Raw genomic sequence first — 20040 nt, forward strand, 5'->3', positions numbered from 1 at the left:
CATCTTTCTGAAGTCCCTTTCATGTAGGCTCTTTAAACCACTTTGGCTTCAGAAAACAAATGCATTTTTTAATGTTTTGCACACCTTAAGGATGAAACATAAAACAAACAAATCAGACATTGACATAGAACATTTTGAAAAACCTGGATTAAGGCTTTATGAACTATGACAGAAGAAAGTTTGATCCTTAAATCTTATTTAATGTTTGCCTTCAGAAGCAAAAGATGTTCAAAATCTTAAAAATCGTTCCTTAGAAGCCGCAGTAGTTCCCATAGTGCAAAGATAATGTGAAAATGGGCATCATAGAAAAGTAAAGGAAATGCTACACTGCTTTATTTGCTTTTTACACATTGTGGCAAAGAGCAGCATTTTAATACACCTGCACTGATACAATAAACTGAAAGAGACTTCTTGAGGAAAGGAAGCTGAAATCTAAGAATACCCAGAGAATGCTTGTATATGCAGATCCAAACTGAGCAGGCGGGAGTTCACTTGTCATTAAGGTAATTCAATCTAAATTTACTTTCAACAACCTATCTTATTTCTTATCCTTTTAATCATTTTAGGAACCCTGTGGCACACAATGATAAGCTGCAATACTGTAATCAAAGCCCTGCTCACAATATGAGTTCGATCCCAATGGAAGTTGATTTCAGATAGATGCCTTAGGATTGACTCAGCCTTCCATCCTTCCAAGATTGGTAAAATAAGTACCGAGCTTGCTGTGGGTAAAGTGTAGATGACTAGGAAAGGCAATGGTAACCACCTTGCAAACATAGTCTGCCTAGTAATGTCACTGCGTGATATCACCCCATGGGTCAGTTTTATAGAGGAATTGAATTCCATGAAGGCAAAACAATTTCCCAGTTCAGAATGAAGGAAATGACTGCCTTACCAGGAGCCTTTCTCTCTGTCTTCATTGTCTCAGGAATTATATCATATAGTCAAATTTGATTGGCTGGGTGTTGCTGAAATGCTGCCATATTCATTACCCAAGACTTGACTGGGTGGGATCACTTATGTGGGGTGGGAGGGGAATGATGCAAAGCAGTGACAAAAGTGGGATTCAATTGCATCAAGTGGCCACTAAGCTTGAGCTATATTGAAAAAATTAAGGAAAATTCAGATTCAGCTTGATTGGGTTATAAAATTATAGGTATGGCCGAATTAGCTGAATCCCCGATTTGGTATTCCCAGGTTCACTAGCATTTTTGCCATTTTAAGTGTGTGTATGTTTTTCGTTTTTGGCCTGTAGGGGGTTACCTCATCCCGCATTGTTTCCAATGGGAACTTATAGGATATGGGAGCTACCCCTTTGAGGGTCCATAACTTTGGACCAAACTTCACAAAACCTGGGTGGTATCATCAGGACAGTCTCCTCAATATACCCTGAAATTTTGGTGCCACTAGGTTAACAAAGCACCCATGACAGGAACCCCAACATTTCACCAGATTCTCTGCTCTGAACTGGCTCTATTGCAGTCAATTGGGAATTTGTGGGTGTGTAAGCAGGGTGCACATTTTTCAAGGTAGAGGCATCAAACTTTCAGGGTGGCTCCTGGAGACACTCCTGGCAAGGAGCACCCAGGTTTAGTGAAGGGGGTTCAATTTTATGGAATCCCCAAAGGGTAGGGCCCATCTCCCACCATCCACTGAAGCAAAGTTCATGAAACCTCCACCTCCACTGAAGCAAAGTTCATGAAAACCTTCAGCCAATGGCAAAAGCAGGACAATCTCTGCAGCAGCACACATAATGGCAGGTACAACTGCAGCAAAAATGAAAGTAAGCTTTCCAAGTAAAATTCGGCAAAGGAAAAATGAAAGGGGAGAGGGAGAAATAAAGTATCTTCTGCCTGCTTTTGTTTACAAAGGCAAGCAGGAAACATTTCAATCTGTCTTCAGGGGAAAAACGAATTTAGCAATTTTCAAAGAACCTGGGTCAAGAGAAGGAAACGTTCTGGAGATGTTTAGGGGGAGAGAGCTGTGTAAACTTCTTCCCCAAGTAATGTTTTATAATGTCCTCAAGATGTTCTGCTGTATGGAAAAGGTCTTCAGGGTCTCAAATGGAGGTTTTTCACATCACCTATAGCCTGACCTCTTTAACTGGAGATTTTAAGGTTTGAACCTAGGGACTTCTTCATGCCAAGCAGATGCTCCATCACTAAGTCTCAGCCCCTCCGATAATTAATTTCAATAAATCATCATGTTTCAAAGGTTGTGGCATGAAACACAAATCATTGAATAAATTTGAGTCCAAAATAAATTCTGAAGGGGAAAGGGATATGATATTTATGCCATTATATTATTCTCTGCTTTTATGAAGTTATTTTACAGCTTATTTTAACACTGACAGTACCAACAGGTGGTTCACTTAACTTGTAAATTGTTGTGCTTTTATCTTTTTGCATGTTTTATGTGATTAAATTGGGCAAAGGAATATGTAATAACCAGTTAACACACACTATCTGCTTTCCTTTACTTTTCCTCATGGGCTCAGACCCTTGTGTTCCACAATAGTACATTTAAGTGAAATAATTCTCTTGTAACTATGTCCTATGGATAGTTTCACAATGTAGCCAATGGTTTCACTAAGCAAATACCTTTCTTCTTGCTTCAAACATTCAAGATACCTAAATGGCATGGATCTACCTCCCCCAACTGACACTCAGATCACTCTCTTTTGCCAGCCACAGTTAGGCTTCATTCATGAGCTTAGGCCCTCAGGAGTTGGACTTGGGGGGGGGGGGCGCATCTATCCAGTTTAAACTCCTGCAGTGCAAACCAAATCAGAAGCATGCTCCACAACCAGAGAAATCCCAGGAAGGGAGTATTTTCCCTATATAATATTGGACAAGGGTGGATGTGCCATTAAGGCCACTAGGAAAAAAATCAATTCGAAGAGAGTGATAGCTCCAGTCTTCCTGGAGGTCCTTGCTTGAGAAACAGCAAAAAATATACCAAGCCCATCTCTTGACATGTTCAGAACACAGCCACACTCCAGCCAGCATAGCAAATAGATAGGATTGGCTTGGTTTTGCACTGCCTATCACACCAAAGGACATGCCTACCCCAGCCTTTGCTATGCTTGGACTCACCTTGCATGACAAAGGATGTACTTTGCCTAGCCTTACACACTCAACAAAGGATGAACTTGACCCTGCTTGGTACAACACACCCATCCCATCCTTCACTGTGCCCAAGTTGGGCTTGACAGACATAGTGAGGGGCAACCTGGCCCTGTCTTACAACACCTGGTCCAGCATGGTTAGAGAGGGGCCCGTATTGCCTGGCCTCACCCTGCTCAGTGGCGCAGCTTGGGGCTGATTGAACAGGTTCTCCATCACTTTTTTGAGGGGGTGAGACCAGGGTGGGCTTGAAGTGAAGCCCTTCCTATTGGATTTTGCCAGTACCATCCTCCTTAGTCATGAAAAAGTTAACTTGCTGTTTGCTTGTTTGCTTGTTTGTTTGTTTGTTTGTTTGTTTCTAGCCAGTCAGATTACCTTTTAACAAATAGGGCCTCTAGTTTACAAATTCTTTTTAGAATGTGGGTGTCCTTTGCATAATTAGTAAAATGCTTATTTGACCATTGGGTATTAGTATGATGTGTGGGTCTTGTACAAGAACATAAGAAAAAGGAGCTTTGGGGGTAACAAAGCATAGCCCTTTGTTACCCCAGTCATTCTTTCACTTCTGATCTTTCTTGTATTAGTCACTACAAAGTTAAGATGCAGCTTAGAGAGTTAGAAAGTTGTTTATTATTTTCTATCCATGTATTCCTTCCTACTTGGTATTATTTAGTAAAACATTTTATACCATCTCAGTCAGAGTACCAATTCTATTTACTTCTGTTTGCTTCTGTTGCTCTCTGCTAAATTTGATTATGGTTATTAATATTTTCTCATAACATTTTTCTAGGGCCATTTCCCCTTTCCAGCCTGCCCAGATGCTGGAAGAGATGGTCTCTAGTCCACTTCAGCTTAGTGCTTTTGTATGAGAGAGGAGATGTTGAACTCACCTCTTCCCAGCCTCTCATTCTTTCCCCTCTTTCCAAGGCTGTCCAGGACAGTGTGCAATTTCTGAAAGGTCTGTAGACATACCTGAACTGGTATCTTTTGTGTAAAGAAGTCCCTCTTTCCCCTTCAAGAATCTAACTCTTGGGGTTATAAAAATATTTATTCTGTTACATCTGTTTCAGACAGGAAGCAAAACTGCAAAAATATCTTACTGAAAAGACAAATGCATAACAGAATTGCCTAGAGGAAACCAAGCCAAACAACAACAGAAGTCTAGGTAAGATAATTTACATCATCACTTGACCTTGAATTGGTTCAACATCTGCATATCTGAGCTGGACAAGAGTCTGAGCCTAGACAAAGAAGTCTGAGCTGAGCATCTCCTATTTCTGAGATTGCAGCAGCAAGCCTGTCCTTTGTCTGAAACAATGACAACTGCAGGGCTTCTTGCTTTTCCTACCACAAATCAGTTTACCAATAATAATATCAGTTATTGATCAGAGGCTTGCTACTGTGCCTCTCAGTTTGGGTTTGGGATCATTTTGGCCCTGGGCACCTCAAAGGCTAAAGCAGAATCTTTCATCAGGAAAAAGGTGACAGCTCAGCAGTTGTTCCCAGTGTTTCCTCTGAGTTTTCCCAAATCATCTATCACACTAAAATTGTTATTCTGTAGTCTTTTGGTGTAGCTGCAGGATCTGTTTTTCCATTCTAGCAAAAATTACCCATATTATTTCAGCATCAGAGCAACTCCCATTCATCACGGCAATGACCAATGACATTTATTTACATAGGCTTATTATTGCAAGGGGGGGGAATCATATTTTGAAATAAAGTATCCTGCTCTGCTTGTGCAGCTCTCATTCTACAATGGAAACTACCTACAGAAAGGGAAAGGTTTCTATCTGCAAATCACTCGTAAATCAGCACTCCAGTGGCAGCTGGACCTGCAGATTAAAAGTTAAGTTGATCAATTAAAAATGATTAGGTTGATGAGTTTAAAATGATTGGTGCCTGCCTGAGAAATAAAGTTCAATGAAGATACAGCTGATGATGGATGGATGGATGGATGGATGGATGGATGGATGGATGGATGGATGGATGGATGGATGGATGGATGGATGGATGGATGGATGGATGGATGGATGGATGGATGGATGGATGGATGGATGGATGGATGGATGGATGGATGGATGGATGGATGGATCAAGACAGAAATGAAAAAGAATTTAATAGGAAGGGAAGATACTTTGACAACTAGAGTTAATTTCCAAAGGAAAGATGCACATTTGTTCTAGTTTTTCATAAGTAAAATTTAAGCAAACATGAAAATATAAATGACCTATTCACACCAAAATATTCACGGAACTATTTCCTTATTAAAGAAGGAAGATGGGAAACAATATCACCCAATAAAATTCATTTCAATTAATTCAAAGGAAAGTTGACGAAGAAGCAAAAAACTCCAAAAAATGTGTAAAAGTCAAGTATTGTGCTAGTACATGGGTCTGCAACCTGTGGCTCTCCAGATGTTCATGGGCTACAATTCCCATCAGCCCCTGCCAGCATGGCCAATTGGCAGGGGATGATGGGAATTGTAGTCCATGAACATCTGGAGAGCCACAGGTTGCAGACCCCTGTGCTAGCACAAAGAAATCCTTTGAATATGGATTTGTGGCAAAATAGCAATGAGAAGAATGGAGAAAACATGTGTAAATTGGAAAAAACCCAACAAGCTCAAAGTGCACAGGTTAAGCCACCCTAGGAATCAGAATATGAGAATATTTAAAGCAAGATATTCTCAACTATTGCAGTGCTAATTTAACCACGTCCTTTGTAACATCTTTTTCTTACTGGAAATTCATGCACTTCCACATGCACATGTTAATTTTTAAATAAGCAAATAGGACTGTTTTGCTTATTTTTAATAATGAATAATCAAATAATAAATAACCAGTTACATGTACTGTTTAACATAAGACTTCAGCTGTCAACACAATAAATACAATAAAAAATATTACACCACAAGTATGCTGATAAATGGTGTTGAATGTGTCAGTGTTGTTTAATGTATAAATGGCATAAAATACCATAAAATCTACTGTCCTATATTTGACACTTTCAACACAGTTAGTTGAATGTGAGGCAACAATGAAAAAGTGGGAGAAATCCTGAGAAAGTCAGTGGCCAAGTTATTTCTCTGATGTTCTTGGCTTTGTTATCTGACTGTTTCATGGTTTTAACACATGAGGTATAATGAATTGTATCTGAGTTCCAAATATCTAACACATTGATATTTGGAGGTTGTAACGAAAGCTTGCCAAAGCTAGAGATTGGTGAACTTGTTAAGCAAGCAGACAAATATGCTAAAATGATGAGACAAGCTGTTATCTTCTGCAACAATATTTGCAAAGGTCTGCTAATTTGCATTAATTTCTTATGACTTAAAAAGATACAAGTGTACTTTTCATTTGAGATTCAATCTCAAAACTACCAGTCCTTCCAGATGCCCTTTGGAAAAGCCTGGAAACATACTGCTTTCTCCACAGGCGCAAGATAAAAATTAAGGATGAAGGCTGCCAATGTGCATCAATTTGATTCTTACCGTTTATAGGAGCACAGAACACAGCACTAAGAAAGAATCTGTTTCATATACTATGAAACATTTAAGAAATCTAAGAAGCCTTTTTTTTCTTGAACATTTAAATCCTTTGAGTCAAATATATATCCTATTTCAGAACAGCCTAGACAAGTGATGGCGAACCTATGGCATGGGTGCCAGAGGTGGCATTCAGAGCCCTTTCTGTGGGCACGCACAGAGTGCCCCCCCCACACATCTAGACTGGCCTGGGCCGCTGGGCTCGATTATTAGCATTAAACCTAAGACCTAGTTTTGGGGAAGGTAACCCTGTTAAGCGCTGTTAAACTAAAGTGTGCTCCTTTACCTGGGAATAAGCTCGGTTGCTGGCTTGCTTCTGAGTAAACCCTCCTAGGGTCGTGATTCACCCGTTGGAAGAATTGCACGGTTGCTTCAAAGCAAAGCCACTGACCACCACCAAGCTCACTCCTGAGTAATGCATGCCTCGGAGCCAACCATTTTTTCTAAACGAAAACCTCAGTATTCAGGTTAAATTACCGTGTTGACACTTTGCGATAAATAAGTGGGCTTTGGGTTGCAATTTGGGCACTCAGTCTCGAAAAGGTTCGCCATCGCTGGTCTAGACACAATAAAAGCCCTGTTAGTGCATGTGATTCTCATGGGAGAACAGGACAAATGGCAAGAAAAACTCTCTACTAGGAAAACCCCTATGTAGGAATAGATAGCACCAAGAGCAAAATTAAGTGCTCTAGCCACACACCCCTGTGTCCTACTGCAATCTCTGACAGCAGTTCAGGGTGCCCTCTTAATTGTACAATCTCTGCGTCAGACAGGCAGAAACACCTATCCTCTATAAACTTGCTGCAGTTTAGCCTAATATATTGACACAGTGAAACTCTAACTACATTATCCAGAAGTGGTTTCTATGCTTCTTCCAAATAACAGGATTTTTACTATTATCATTCTTTTAATTAAAAACTGGATTATGTTAATATTGTTTTCTTCCATTGAAATCATTAGTATACAAATAAAACTATTAGCTACATCTGCAATTCACTGTGAAAAAACAATTAATGCATCATCGAACTAAAGATTTATTATGGACAAAAATCCTTCAAGAAATATCTGTGTCCCTAAAATTTCCACAGTACACCAAGAGAACTGTAATAAAATTATTCCAAATAAAATTTGTACATTGCCAATTAACAATGATAAATAACACTTTGCTGTGGCAAATTTAAGATTTTTGAGGCGTTACTTTGATTCAAATGAATGACTAAGGAACAGGTGGTTTATTTTACATTGCAGTTCAAGCAGAGAAAAATGTAGTGATGAGAATATTTTGATTAAAAGTCACATACTCAAGAAACTTCTCTTTATAACATTCCCAAATTATGCTAGCACATTTCTTTGGAGATATTTTGTGACTACAGATGATGAGCAGGTATAACCAGAGGAAGTCAAAAGCAGCAGAATGAACTACCCAGAGGTTCTGGGAGACAGAAAATGAACTGATCCTGCTGCCCCAGCTGGGCTTGGTTGTAATCTTTGCCACACCCATTGGTTCCATTGACTTTAAGAAAGAATTCAACATTTTGTTCATTTCATTTCAAGATATGGCATTCAGTTGTTGAGGTTTGCTGCATCAATGTTACTATTCTTGTCCTGTTAAAATCCACGGTTATAAAGGTTCTTTTAAAAAAATGTGATCATTGGACTTTGTGTTCAACATTGTTTTTAGCCATCTTGAACTTAGAATAGATGGGGTAACATGTTTCATTAATTAATGAACAAATTCAGTGCAACTTTATGTGTGTGTGTGTGTGTGTATACAATTAAAAATTATATATATATAATTATAAAAACCTCAGAACTGTGAGAATTCTGCATATATATAATTACCATGAAGGTAATCCCTCCTTGGACTTATCTCTTCTTCTTTGCCCTGCTGTTTTATTTCAGTACCTTCCTCTGCTGTTTTCCACTGTACATGTGTTTAAAAGTCAAGCTTTTTGCATAAAGTATTGTAAGTGTTTGCTTATGCTATTCTGTCTAATGCAAGTACCTTGGAAGAGTTATATAAGAAAGAGGGCAGAAATGGAGAGCAACATACACTTAGCCTCATTATGAGAGCAAGGGTGTGAGGCATTCCCAGGAAACTTTGGACTAGGGCCCAGAATTTCAAATGTCCCTTACATCACTTTGAGGATAACAGAAATAAAGAAATAAAAGGCTTGGGTGCTTTAAAACTGTTTGATTGGGACTTGCAATGGCAGCATTGCTTAAAAACAGAATGATCTTTCCTGCCACATATTTATGCATGTTGTTGTTTTCTAGATGGCAGAAAGTGCCTCTTAGCAGCAGTGATCAAGAACCATCAAACATCTGGCTGTGGCTAATGAGCTAGAGCTTCTCAGATCCACTGGATGCTAATTGTACTGGTCAAAGGTCACCCTGGAAGGCCATCTGTCCTCTGCACCAAACCACTGGCAGGGAACTTGTTCCTTTTTATAGAGCAAGACCTTGATGCTCCTGCCACAGCATGTAGTAAAATACAGAGTGACATACAGTGTCAGTGCATTTCCCAAGCATTTCTTTAAAAAAAATTACTTTGAACAAGTTCTACTTGCAATAATAACAATCCAAAACATCAGTCTTCTTTGGTGGAAGGAGAGAAAGTAAAAATATTGCCTCTGGTTCCAACCACGTCATGTAATCTCAGCATCCACACACAAGCAGCATATTTTATTATGTTATATGAGTTATAATGTATTGTGGTAACTACATATATATAGTGACTCTGCTCTTATCTAAAATACGGATTGGGTCACTTGGCTCAGGTTTCCTTCCCCACCACCCCTGAAACTTACCCTTGAGGAGGGGCAAACACACTGGTGGGAGTATGCTAGTGCCCTGTGGGACTACTGCAGGGGTGGAGCAAGGGAGAACTGCACCCGGGGCACGTGCATGCCCTGCAACCCTGCCACAGCACCACCCACCCCGGAACGACACCTCCATGCCCGGCCATGCCTCCACCAATGTGCACACCCAGGGCATTGTGCCCTCCCTCTGCCCTATTGGCGCTACACCACTGGACATCTGCAAGTGGAGCTGGGCACCACATCAGCGCTCCCACGCCATCACCAGCCCTGGTAGTGCAGCAGGGCAGTGCCAGAGACATGCTGGGGAGAGCAGCTGACATTAATCAGTATCTACCCTTCCTTTGTGGCCAGTTACATCAAGGCCCAGCCTAGCCCTTTCAGGTGGCATAATTACATTCAGCCTTTTGCAGGCTTTCTGGAGGTTTTTTTTTTTTTGCTTTTTCTGCCTCCCAGCACTGCTGCAAAGCCTTCTGCAGGTGGTGGTGTGGCGCAGCATAGCAGTAGCACTGTCCCCAGCCTACTTGATAGGGGTGCTGAACAAAAGATGGATCAATAGCAACAAAAGCAGCAGCAGCAGCAGCAGCCCTCCAAAAGATCTCGTCATGAAACTGAGTCCAGCTACATGTTTGCCCTTGTTCAGAGATCCATGGAGAGATGAGAAAATCATTATGATTGGTCAGACAGTTCAAGTACTCCTGCTACTGTCAGTGTAGTGATTTATAATTTCTGTGTTTGTGTGTCTTTAAATATAAGGTAGGTTGTAGAAGAAAGGGAGGGTGACAGGTGGATGAGAGTGAGCTGATTGGTTGACACTAGAGAGAGGCAGGGAGGCTTTTTTAAAAGAGAGACAGTGAGAGTCAGTCTGTGAGCTAAAAACAGAGAACAATATGATGGTAACACCCTAGAAGGGAGAGAATTCTTCCTACTTGTGTAAAGTACACAACTGCTCAAAGAAATAGATTGAATACACATAAAAGACATTGGGAGACCAGAAATGGAGTCAAATCCTAATATAGACAGGACTTTAGAGTGACACAGTAGATTTATGTGGAGTGAAAGTCATATCAGTCAAAAGCTATTGGCTCAACTTGTTTCACTTGTAAAAATAAGATGAACTTCTTCTTCTAAAGAAAAGCTAAAGAAAATATATAAATAAAAATTTCATTTATTCAAATTAATCTGGACCACACAGATCTTTGAAACTGATTTAGAGTTTAGAGCACAATACTTTAGGAGAAATTAAAAAGAAAGTTGGAATTAAATTCCTGGTGGCAATGATATAAACCTTGGAAAGAAAGGAATAAACAGTTTTGCAAATATATTTATTCACAAAACAAGAAGGCACAACTCCTTTCCCTTTCTCAATCTGACCCTTTGCTTGCCTTCCTCCTTCTTTCCACTGCCAGGGAGTCATGTTAAACTGAGGAAAATATAAGAAAAACAGGCCTGGAAGCCTTAACATGGCATCCTGAATATTTCCAGATATTCCAGACTACTTCTTGGGTTCTGGCACAGGCGTAGCTACCATGGGGACATCCGGGGACAAGTGCCCCGGGCGCCCCTTCTAATGGTGGAGTGCAAAAAATTGCAGGTCTAAGCTTTGTGGCCTCTATTTTTCAGTTTTTTTCCCATTTTTGGCCTGCAGGGGGCGCAGTTTTTAGGCTAGCAGCACCAAAAGTTCAGGATATTGTCAGGTGACTCACCTGATGTTACCAGATGGTGTGGTTTGGTTCAGGGGGTCCAAAGTTATGGACCCCCAAAATGGGTGACCCCATACTCCATTGTTTCCAATGGGAGCTAATAGTAAATGGGGCTACCCTTTTGAGGGTCCATAACTTTGGGGCTTCCCTGGAACCAAAGCGATCACTTAAACTTCTGGGTGGTATCATAAGGATAATCTTCTGCTGATACTACTCCAGGTTTGGTGAAGTTTGGTTCAGGGGGTTGAATGTTAAGGACCCTGAAAAGGGGTGCCCCATCCCAGATTGTTTCCAAGGGGAGCTAATAGTAGAGGGGGGTACGCTTTTGAGGGTCCATAACTTTGGACCCTCTGAACCAAACGATCACTAAACTCCAGGTGGTTCTCACTCAGGAGAGTCTCCTGAAGATAGCCTCCAAAAGTTTGGTACTGTTAAGCTTAAACATTGGCTCCCCTGACAGGCACCCTCAAATTTCTCCCCAGAGTTCTCTGCTTTAAATCTACCTCCTTTGGAGTGGATTTAAAGGGAGAATCTGGGCTCCTAGATTAAAAATTAAAAAGTATTGTTGAAGGCTTTCAAAATACCAGATTCAACTGGTAGTTGTGAGTTTTACAGGCTGTGTGGCCATGGTCTGGGTAGATTCTTGTTCCCTAACGTTTTTTGCCCGCATCTGTGGCTGGCATCTTCTAGAGGTGTGTATCACAGAGAGAAGTCTGTTATAAAGAGGAAGGCTGGACACAGTGTATGTAATAGAGCTCTATGTGATACACCTCTGAAAATACTCAATACAGATTACCAGAGTGAAACATTAGGAACAAGATATACTCACAAACCACTGGCCACTCAGCCTATGAAAACTCCACAATAACCAACATTGAAAATGATGCTGTTTGGGGTGGGGAATCTACCCCGAAACAGCATCACTTTCAATGTTGTTTAAACTAGGGAGCCCAGAGTATCCCTTTAAGGTGGATTTAAAAGGAGAATCTGGGCTCTGTAGTTTAAACAACATTAAAAGTGATGCTGTTTCACTTTCAATGTTGTTTAAACTAGGGAGCCCTGGGTCTGTTCAGATTTGTGTGTTGGGGCATGTTCTATAATGCGATGGTGACTTTGAGATGACCAAAAAATGTTGTGTGGTCGTGGTGGGGGAGAGAAGCTGCCCATATGGGTGGGGGGGCACAAAACTCAGATTTCGCCCCGGGCTCCATTTACCCTAGCTACACCCCTGGGTTCTGGGGATCCATTTGCCAATATTTCCATCATAAAATCCCTTTCCAGGGATGGACTATAATGGGACTTATTCCTAATTAGATTTGCTAAAGTTGCAACCACTTAATGTATTTATTTATTTATTTTTATTTATTTGATTTGGTATACCACCCTATCCCCGAAGGGCTCTGGGTGGTGTACAACATAAGACATCATACATAAAATCAACATAAAACACAATTATCACTGGGGGAGCGAATAAATAATTAGTCAATAAATAGGCCCACAATTAATATCCATGCTCCATGTCTATAAAATTAATCCCATTAAAACAGCGGTTATTTCATAACATTGGCATCCCACGAAAAACCCTTACTTAAACCCTCCCAAAAAAGGAGGAGGGGGGAACGGTGGGTCCCAATGATGTTAAGGGACCCATATGGCACAGAGGGGGGGACACACTCAGTGACTGGTCTCTCCAAAGGCCCGGTGGAACAATTCAGTCTTACAGGCCCTGCGGAAATCATCAAGGTCTTGCAGGGCCCGGACATCTGGAGTGAGAGTGTTCTACCAGGCTGGAGCCAGAGCCATAAAGGCCCTGGCCCGAGTGGAGGCCAGCCGTATCATTGAGGGCTAGGGTAGTAGAGGACCAAACACTATTTCTTATTAATTGACTTGTTTTTGTTCATGCAGATAGCCAGAATATAGGATATAATCCAGCCAAAGTTTAGTATCTCGTTGCTTTAAATCTCACTTTCAAGACTGAGTATGAAGCATTAGCTTCACTTTCCTCCACAGAAATCAGTAATGATGCCAAGCACTGACTGGATTTCAGCTTTAGTTGTTTTTATTTAACAACCCACTTCCCCCAAATCTTCAGTATTTCTAAAATCACAATAACTAATGTATTATTCAGAATATATTAATTAAATTTGGTGGGACATTAAATGTATCATTTTATTATGCTAATATTTTCTTATGTTTTCAATTGTTGATGGTTGGCAAATCTATAACCTGAAAATATAACAGTGCATTATAATTCTCTCAAAGGGCTGTAGTTAAATAATAATTTATTTTAATTTATAATAGTCATGGCTGGCAGACATGTAATGGTTTTTTCATGATTTAAAGAAGAATATTAATTCTTCAGGTTTTCTGGAAGATCAAAAGCAGATTTTGAAATTATTTCCATGAGAAGCAGTAGTCTACTGAAGCAATGCCATTTACTTTTAGACGTGAAAGGATTTTCCCTTGGATATATAAATGTGCAAAACCTCAGTCCAGATGCAGAACAACCATTAAAAGGGGAACTTCAAAAAGACCCTCAGAAAGGAAAAGCTACACAGAAGTTCACTGTAATTTCAGAATAAAGTTCTCAAAGGAAAGAGGCTTTGAAAGTTGAGTCCTCAATTTGCAATTTTGGATTTATTGTTCATCTAAGACATTTTCCTTAAAAACAGCATTTTCTCTTTCCCCTCTTTCTTTTTGCTTTAAGGTCTACTCAGATAAAAATTTGCCTTCAGATGCTTTCTTTCTTTTCAAGTCTGTTTCTTCTCACATTCCTGAAGACCGACATTGAAGAATTGGACTTTTCATATAGAGTATCATTAATCTACGTTATGCCTTTTTATATTGATGATATATTGAAATATAGCTTGCTTATTATAAAAAGGGCATAAAGGGTCTGTGGGCTTCTAACATGGGCTTCTAACACTCAACTGATGAAAGAAAGAGGAAGGGTGACCTCACCCATTCCCTCTTCACTATAGCCTGAGGTCCAGTGTGACTTTTTATCCATGACTGTCTCTGTATAATTTATTATTAATTTGTATACTGTCTTAATTTGTGGCACATATTTCTTGCCAACAGGAAACCAAAATGGCTTACATTGTACTCTTCTCTCCACTTTATCCTCACAATAACCTGTGAAGTAGGTTAGCTTGAAAATGTGTGACTGACCCAAGGCCTCACTGCAAAGTTCCATGGCTCCTTAACCTTTTTAGAGTTTTGGATGCTATTCACCACAAAATTCTTCTGTGGTTGGATGTAGATGCCTATCCATGAAAATCATAAATATTACTGGGCTTGCCTTAACTATATGAACAAGGATGAAAAGAGTCATTGGTCTAAATGTCTTAAGGAAATATGTTGTTCTGAATCTCACTAGGATAATGCAACTAAAATCTCCCACATAATCCTTGGTTTGACAGTCAAGTTCTCACTATTTAGTTACTTTTCTTTGAAATTTTATTATACATGTTCTCTACATTGAAAAAGCATCTGACTAGCTATGCTTTTAAAGGATCCAATAACAATCTATATGATGGAAAAAAGCTACCACAATACTATCTGCTAAGGATGCCCAAGGCCATTGTTACTGAAAGTAAGTTTTCTGAATGTAATGAAACCATGTAGCACTTATATTTTCAACATATAGGCTTTATAAAATGCAAATGTAAAATTGTGAAGTGATCTGAAATGAAGATTTCAGGTAAATACAGTAAGAGAATATGGAAAATGTAGTGTAGCTTTGTTAGAAGTATTCACTTAGACCAAAACCTGCCAGAGACACTACCAGTTCCACCACACACAGCTTTGAGAGGATTCTAAGCTTCAGAGCCCTAAGAAAGCCAAATCACCCTTTCCATGATATCAATGCATCAGTGAAGTTGGATGAAACTTTTAGGGCTGTGGGAAGATTATAAAGCTGATCCAACTAGCAAGAGATACCACTGGATTCCCTTCAAAGTGACAGTAAAAAGGCCGCACCAAAAAATGGTGGAAATTGTGATGAGCATATAGCATGATTTTCTGAATGTAGTAACAGTGGTGATAACAACTGTACAAGCACGTGAATGGCTTCTTATAAAAAGGTAATTTCATAATGCCATTGCAACATATTTTGAAGATGAAATATAGATTTGAAATTACTGTAACTTTTAAGTGTGTATATTTGCAGGGAAAATAATGAAAATGAAAAAAAAAATACTGGCTTAAGCAGAAATGAATTATTGAATAATGCAATGCAAACTATCCTGACACTGAACAGTAGCAGCCACAACAAATCAGAACTGCATAATACTATCATCAGACGATGGAAAACACAAGTGCTAATTTATCTTTTTCTCTTCAGATTATTCACTGACATTTTCTAGATAATGACATGCATTGCCAAATGACTTGTGCATTGCACTACTGACCTCAGTAATAGGTCACAACTGCATAGTTTGCTATGACACATATTGCCAAAGAATGTGACTTGTGCATTGCACTACTGAACTCAGTAATAGTTCACAGCTGCATAGTTTGCTATTCTGTTGTAGGACAAAATCCAAGCAGTCACATCTTTTTGTCTGTGCATACACTATACACAGCCAGGACCAGATATTCAGGTGGACAAAAGGGTTCACTAGAAACAGCAGCCACATTTTCTCCTATCATTCTCTCCCCACAAGCTTAGAGTCACAAAATGCATGCCATTGCATCAGTGTGCTACATGTTTCTCTATACTTGCAAGCAGCAGCAAATGCAGCAGAAACTCAAAGTGGGATGAAGACTTCAGATGGGTAGATATGCAATGAAATTATGTCATATATTGAAGATGTGATGAGCTCTTGTTTTGAATTTGACCAATAGTCCGTCTAATCCAATCTGCCTTCATTGACAGGATCTTGTGCTGAGTTTGACCATTGTCTTTACTGACTTGCAATGGCTTTCCTTGATCTGGAAAAACCTATAATGGCAGAATCAGGAGATGATCCTGAGACCAATTGCAATAGATGTTTTCAATGGATATCTTTTCAATGGATGTTGGTATGGAGCTGCATAGATCTAAAAAGATGTGTGCTGCAGCTCCTTCATCTGATGCTTTTCTTACTCAAGAAAATGAGAATGTGTTGTGTTGAGATGGGATGGGAATTTTTAAAAACTTTTTTTTTGCACAGATACGTCACCATGCACATGCGTAGATAGAAGCTATGTTTATGCGCAGTTTCAACTTTTCCGGCACTCTTTACCCGTGCAGCTGCACTGGCAAAAAAGGCTTACTTTAGATTACAGTTGGCACAGAAGTCACAGCAGCCATGTTTCAATGTAGCTGCCAACGGCGTGAAATAAAAAAAAGTTGCGCGCACATGACACAGAGCCCACTGCGTTCTGATTGGCGGGAAGGCTCCACGTCACTTTCTACAGCAGGGAAATAAACCTAGATTCTGTCACCTGATCCTCCCCACCGATCTGGCTTTGGTGCGTGTTTTTTAAAAAGGTGCACTTCCATGCAGGTTCTTTAAAAACATGTGAAAAGGGGGAGAGGGAGCGCCAGAACTGGGATGAATCCATGTTTGGCAGTTAAGCAGTGGGGAGTTCTTGCTGAAACCTTGATATTTTGTGTGAGTATCATGTGATTAATTTACCGTTTGACCTTTGAGACACATCCCAGTGCAACTGAGTTTATCAATACTCAGTGCAGCATGAAAAGCCACCAAGTTTGCTGCCTGAAAAAGGAGGATGTCCTTGAAACTAGAACACTGACACCTCCATTCCTGCACCTACAGGTAGTTTCCCCCCAGTAGCTTTATCCCAGGCAAACATGTTTATTCTTTACATTCTTTGAATGCATCCAGTGATTTTCCTTCTTATCCCATCAATCGTTAATAAATTTGTCATACTCTTCTCTGCAATATTTTATAAATAGCTGATCAAAATCACTAACTTCAGTTAGTACTCATATGACAATTAGGAAATTTTACATAAGAATAGTAATTACAAAACATACAAAAACATATATACAGAATACAAAACACATAGTTTTCTAAAGGTAAAGATAGATCCCTGTGCAAGCACCAAGTTATTATTGACCCATGGGGTGACATCACATCACAATGTTTACTAGGCAGACTATGTTTATGAGGTGGTTTGCTGTTACCTTTCCTACTCATCTACATTTACTCATTTTATTGACCTCAGAATGAGTCAACTCTGAGCCAGATACCCCAAATTGTGTGTTTATAGTAGGATGGGGAAATTGTACAATAAACAACTGCTTTTATTAATCTCTTTGGTAGTGCTGCAAAGTACATTGGGAACTATATTGAAAAAATTTACTAACAGAAGGCTACTCATTTCTCACAAAAGCAAAAGTTTTTACAGGCAATATAACGTTCTAAAATTAGCAAATACTCTCAGTCCTGGATTTTGTGGTAGAACCTGAAATACTCTTTTATTTTTTTAAATAAAGGATACAATGCAACATTGTGTGCACAAGTCGCATGCAACTTATGGTGACCCCAGCAAGCGGCTTTTAATGAGAAGCAGAAGGGGTTTGCCATTATCTTACTCTCCAGAGTCTTCCTTGGTGGCTCCCTTTCACATACTTCCGAGATATGATGATGGAACTATGCCATGTCCTCTTGTCTCCCACAATACAACAGTATATGGGTTTTTACTAATGGCTGATCTACATCATCAAGGCACAAATCACCTGTTAAGTGTGGCTTGTGATTAAGGCAGTGCACTGTGTATCAGCATTTGGGCAGCACCTCCTATCTCCAATTAGGCCAGCGTTATCTCCATGTGTGAAGAGATCACAACTCTTCTCCCTCTCCCAGTCTCTCTATTAACTAAGGCCGTTTCCGCACGGCCAAAAGCAGCAGGCTTAGCGAATGGCGTCGCATTTATGGAGTGCGGCAGCCTCGAAAAAGCGTTAGGCACAGACAAAGCCGGAGACTCGCGAGCGTCCGCATGCCCCGAATAGATAAATGTCGTTACGCCGCGGAAGCGCTGCAGCTGGCTGCTGACCTCACCATCATGGCCGCTGGAGCAGTTCATCCCTCCCAAAATGGCCGCCGCTACTGCGGGAGATCGTTTGGCAGGCGCCGTTTGAGGACGGCTCCGTGGCGGCTGTTCGCACGAGTGCGCCGTCGATGCGTCACATGGGGAAAAAGAGTGGTTTAAAGCGTTTTTTCTGAATCTGGCGTCTTGGCGCCCGGTTTAAGCGTTTTCGCGGCAGGTGGCGAATCGCGCTATCTCCCCGCCGCTTCTTGAGTCGCGAGCATCTCGCTATGGCGGTTCTTTTTCCGTTGCCACGACATCATATTTCACCCGTGCGGAAACGGCCTAAGTTTTGTGTTGCTGCTGCTTAGCACCAAGGCCATTCCCTCCACAGCCCACCTTACTGCTAATTGATGAGTATCTTGAGGCATCTGAAGACGAAGAATTTCAAATTGAGCAGCAGCTTCATTCTCAGATGCCTCAAAGTAGTCATCACCTATCTGTCAGTAACCCATTCTATTCTTTCCTTGTTGTTATGGCCATACTCCTAAGATCAGCATGATGCAAATAAACAAAAACCTCTTGAAAAAACCAATTTGAGAAGATCCCCCCCCCCCCCGCCCAATATCATTACTTGGCACCATTCTTCTAATGTGATTTATATACTGGTCCTTCTGAGTTTGGACTAACAAAATAGTATGGGTTTCTCTTTCAAAGCAGAGCCAGGAGAGGAGGAAGAAGAAGAGTTTGGATTTATATCCCCCCTTTCTCTCCTGCGGGAGACTCAAAGGGGCTTACAATCTCCTTGCCCTTCCCCCCTCACAACAAACACTCTGTGAGGTAGGTGGGGCTGAGAGAGCTCCGAGAAGCTGTGACTAGCCCAAGGTCACCCAGCTGGCATGTGTGGGAGTGTAGAGGCTAATCTGAATTCCCCAGATAAGCCTCCACAGCTCAGGCGGCAGAGCTGGGAATCAAACCCGGTTCCTCCAAATTAGATACACGAGCTCTTAACCTCCTACGCCACTGCTGCTCCCTCATCTGGAAACCTGAACAAGATGGAATTCATGGGATGAGATGTGAAAGAGTTTCCTAAGGCCAATGACCAGAAAGAAGGTATGTAATTAAGCAAGAATGCCCATATAGACTAGATTTTCTAGAAAAAGGCAATTAGACAAAATTGTATGAAAATAGCATGCTGAGGTCCTTGAAAGCCAGTTCATATATTTCAGAGTTTTTAAAAATTTCTAAATAACTTCAGTGTTTTTTTCCCATTTCTGTGAGATCCTTGAGCATTTATAGTAGAATCAGTGACCAACAGATGTGTTTTGATCTCAGACACATCAGTGCAGATAAGATGTGGGTCCAACATTATAACAGGATTGGTGAGAGAAGAAACAGAAATCATTATTCCTTCAGTTCATTTACATAATTTATAAATTAGTCCTTTCACTCAAGCTTTTGGCTAAAGTTTGGCAATGCATTTAGGCAAATAAAGTTGATCTGTGTTTGTTTTCAATTTTGTTGTCTTTCAGGACATTGATCTGTGAATTTTGTGCTCTGTTTACTTCTAGGCATAATTTCTCTGAGCTATACAGATGGGAGGGATTTTAAAGCAACCTCCCAGTTTCTGATGTGATAAAATGAGAGAATGGGAATCAGGTTTTTATCTCTTTAATTCAGAAGGTGTCACACTGTGATTTCAGAGATGCTTCACACATCAGCTGGTGCAGGAAATGCTTATAGTTCTGTAATGTCAGCTACAGGTGCATTGGAAGTCAAATATGCTAATAAAAGTATCTTTCCCAGCCACTTGGTTCCTGTAAAGGCAGAAACTTCCTAAGAGGTATTTAAAAGACAGATCACAACTC

The sequence above is a fragment of the Sphaerodactylus townsendi genome, linkage group LG10, assembly GCF_021028975.2.
Source record: "Sphaerodactylus townsendi isolate TG3544 linkage group LG10, MPM_Stown_v2.3, whole genome shotgun sequence".
Taxonomy (NCBI): Eukaryota; Metazoa; Chordata; class Lepidosauria; order Squamata; family Sphaerodactylidae; genus Sphaerodactylus; species Sphaerodactylus townsendi.